Source organism: Asparagus officinalis, chromosome 1 (assembly GCF_001876935.1).
Source record: "Asparagus officinalis chromosome 1, Aspof.V1, whole genome shotgun sequence".
Taxonomy (NCBI): domain Eukaryota; kingdom Viridiplantae; phylum Streptophyta; class Magnoliopsida; order Asparagales; family Asparagaceae; genus Asparagus; species Asparagus officinalis.
This window is the reverse complement of record NC_033794.1, coordinates 4,273,787-4,278,223: the sequence shown is the minus strand read 5'-3', so window position 1 is coordinate 4,278,223 and position 4,437 is coordinate 4,273,787.

Below are 4,437 nucleotides of genomic sequence, written 5' to 3'. Positions count from 1 at the left end.
CGCCCCCCACCCCCCCAAATAAAAAAAAACTTTGAAAAAAACGTTAAAAAACTCCCTTAAGTTTAAGGGTTATCAGAAACCCCCCTTGACTTTGAGATTTTATCAGAAAATTGGGGTGTTTCCTAGTAAAATCTCAAAGTTAAAGAGGGGTTTTTGATAAAATATAAAAGTTAAATGGCGCCCCCCACCCCCCCAAATAAAAAAAAACTTTGAAAAAAACGTTAAAAAACTCCCTTAAGTTTAAGGGTTATCAGAAACCCCCCTTGACTTTGAGATTTTATCAGAAAATTGGGGTGTTTCCTAGTAAAATCTCAAAGTTAAAGAGGGGTTTTTGACGCCCCCCACCCCCCCAAATAAAAAAAAACTTTGAAAAAAACGTTAAAAAACTCCCTTAAGTTTAAGGGTTATCAGAAACCCCCCTTGACTTTGAGATTTTATCAGAAAATTGGGGTGTTTCCTAGTAAAATCTCAAAGTTAAAGAGGGGTTTTTGATAAAATATAAAAGTTAAATGGGGGTTTTGTGATAATCCTGATACTTAATAGAGGGCTTTTGATATTTTTAAAGTTAAGGGGTTTTTTCTAATATTTAGCCTATTTTAATCCAATCATAGAAACCATCTTAAATTCACAACTGCAAATATCGCTAAATATAAGAACAAATACATTGACTGATCAACATCTAGATCCAGATTTCAACGATCCACATCATCATTCAAACCCAGCTTGGACATCTGATTACTCACACAAAGTCTTACCTGATTTAAATTAGAACTAATGCTTAAATAAGTCTTGGCAATTATCATCCCAGTCTTCGCATTTCGAAAATGATAAACTATAGATAAGTGATAGCCGGATAGCCCTATCGCCCCTGCGAAATTTAGGGATGATAAGTGCTAATCAACGAGTTCATGGATGATAAAGTTATCTGTATTTTAGCCAAGAAAAATACTTGTCCTTCACCTTTCGATGCTAATTTCCATTATTGAAAAATCAATTAACATATTGGTGATCATGTTGTATCATCACTATGCCCTATTAATAGGGGTGCATTCGGTTCTGATACGGTTCGAATATGATAATTACCATAACCATAACCACTTTCAGAAAACGAAAACGGATACAGTTCGGATATTCATCGGTAAGAAAAAAACATTAACATATCCGCATTAAACGGAAACGGATACGGTTCGGATATTAGAGAGTCGTATACGGATATGATACAAATACTAATCGGATATTTGGGAAATAGATATGAATAGGATATGATAAAAAGTACATATGATTTTAATAACTCACAAAGTAAGACAAGTTACCTCATAGACTTTGTTGCTATTCTGTATGACAAACCTCAGAACACCATAGCATGCCCTAAACAAAAAATAAAAAAAATATTGGATACCATAACTAAAATATGATAATCAACAACTACAGCTGACTCACAAACTACAACTTACCTTAAATGAACCATTTGATGTCCCTGTGAAGTCATTCTCTCTTTGATTCATAGAGCCTGTATCATTCTCATGGCAATAAAGTCACATGTTATTGACGAAAAAAGCACGCAATAAAGTCATAATCTGAAAATAATAGTCACAAATCCAGAAACAACAAGTCACAAATCCAGAAATAACTAGTCACAAATCCGAAAATAATGTCACGTACAAACTTAACATGAGCAAAGTCACATACCATAAATTTAAAACCCACAAGTTCTATAATATAGTTCCCTGAGCAAAAAGCATGCAAACCAAGACAATCATATTCTTGAGAAGAAAATATAAACCAAAAGATGAGACCCATCAATGCAAGAGAAACATTAAATTTCATCATCCGAGTCAAGGACCTCCACGATGTCACCTTGAAAAAATAAAAAGAGCAATTGTCATGTTAAATATGTGAAAATTTTTAAATTTCAAATCATATGCTTATGAAGTTAAATAACATACCTATGGGTGCTTTTATGAAAGTTTCGGCAATCTCCGAGTCGTCATGATCCAAAAGCTTAACCACATCAAGAGCATCATCATTCATAGTTTGCACTTTTGTAACTAAAAAAAGTTATTAGAGTAAAACATACAATCATTTAATATACAATTAACTAAATATAGCAGAATCTATGCAAAATTTATAAATTTATCTCCTTTCTCCGCTTAATCCAATGTTGTGCACATATCAACGCCTCTACCATATCCATTATCATTCGACTTCTATAACAATGAATCACACGTCCTCTGGTGCTAAAAGCTGACTCGGAAGCCCCGTTGTTTCATCTTCGCATCGGACAATACTCTCTTCCATATATAAATCCAAATCCGTCTTTGTAGGCTCTTTCTCAATAGTTTTAACAAATTGTGCAGATCTAGATTTTTTTTTGTCACCAACTCTTTCCACTTCCTTTGCTTGTGAGCTTGAAGCATTTTCATCATTTTTGGATTGCTTTTTTTCAAGAGATACGTACTCTCCATGCATCTTTTTGATGACATCTAAAATTTCAAGTGTACACCTTTCACCATCCACAACATAAATCTCCTTAAAGTAATATTTTATTGTAATCATTTTGTACCTCGGATCAAAAAAATAGCCACCACAAAAATCTTATTGCACATGGTCCAATATTTATCATTCTTCTCATTGCAAAAGTCATAGCCACAATTGTATCATCATTACTTTTCAACCATTCCATTAGAAGCAATTGAATTTCACAAAATTCTTCAAATAAAAGATTACAAGTAGGATACATACTACCGGAAAGGAGATTAATTGCATCATAAAAGTGTTTCAAACATTTACTCAAAGTTTTAATATAATTCCATTCTGCCTCCGATGGACAATGAATGCATTTGTCGTCGCTAAGGTCAAATCTATTAAAAGTAACTTTGTACTTTAAAGCATTCATCAACATTAAATAAGTAAGAATTTCATCTTGTGAAACAATCAAGGGCTAAGCATTTTTCTCCAACCACATTAACTTGCTTCGTAACATGATAAAAATTCTCTTCCATCTTCTGTGAACATGTAATATATTTAACACTAAGCCTTACTTTTTCAATAGCTTTAGTGATAATTTTAAGCCACTCTTGATCAATGAGATTTATAATATGTGCTCCACATCTCACATGAAAAAAAGACTCCGCCACAAGGTAGATACTTTTTAAGACGTTCTTTCTCAATTTTAACGGCAACATCATTAGCATTATCATTATCTATCGTAATTGACAAAATTTTATTATCAATTTTCTAATCAAGTAAATGAGTGATTAAAATATTGCATATATCCTTTCCCGTGGAGCTATGGATTTTAATGAAACCAATTATACGTTTTTGAAGTTTCCAAGATTCATCAACATAGTGAGCAGTAATGCACAAATATGCCAAATTTTGTGAAGATGATGTTCATTCATCCATTGTTAAACTCAACCTTATGGAAGATGTGACAAACAAATCAAATAAAGATTTTTTATATTCATCATAAACTTTCATACATAACTTTGTGATTTGTGTACGACTTGGAACCTTGTGATTTGGACGAAGAGAATGCACATATTGTAAAAAGAAGTCATGTGTGACCAAGTTAAATGGATACTCATGGACGATGATAGCTTTTGCAAGTAAAGTTTGACTCTTCTTATTGTCAAAATGATAATTACTAAGTGCACAAGTTCCTTCTTCATTTTTTATAGTAGCTTGAACCAATTGTTGGCGAATATTGGGTCTCTTTTTTTGGAGCACTTCATAATGTAATTTCTAATGTGTGGAGTACCCCTTGAACTACGTCCATCATATTCAAACAAGCAATGTTTATATTTCGCTATCTTGATTTTTATTTCAACTTCTTTCCCGTCGACAATTTTCTTTTCATCTTTATCTATTTTCTCAAAGTCTAACCATACATCAGAAGTTAACTTTTTCCCATTTTCTCAAGTTTTTCCTCTGTTTTATTAGAAGACTCTTCTACTGTGGGTTCAATGACCGGTTCAACAGGGGTTCGACTATGAGTTCTCCGTTAGAAGCTTGAACTGATGGATTAGACGACATGATTCTAATACCTATTCATTGAAATTTATAAACTTAATCAAAAAAAAAATATAATGATACAAATTACAATCATATATGCAACTAAAAATAATTATGGCTAATAGGTTAGGGATTTTTATCAAATAAATTAGGGTTTTTCAATTCAGTCAATAAATGCTAGAAATTAGGGCTTTTATCAAACAAAAAAAAATAGGCCTTAGGATTTTGAATTCACCTTAGTGATATATGAAACTGAGGAGGAGAAGAGGAGGTCTGACGTCGTCGATGGTCGTCGTCGTGTCGATCAAGAGGATGAGGCGGCCGCAGACTTCTTGAAGAGTTGAGCCGCGAAGAGGCAGAGGTGGAGGCGAAGCGCAGGCGGAGCGGGAGGCAGAGGCGGAGGCGGAGGCGGAGGCAGAGGCA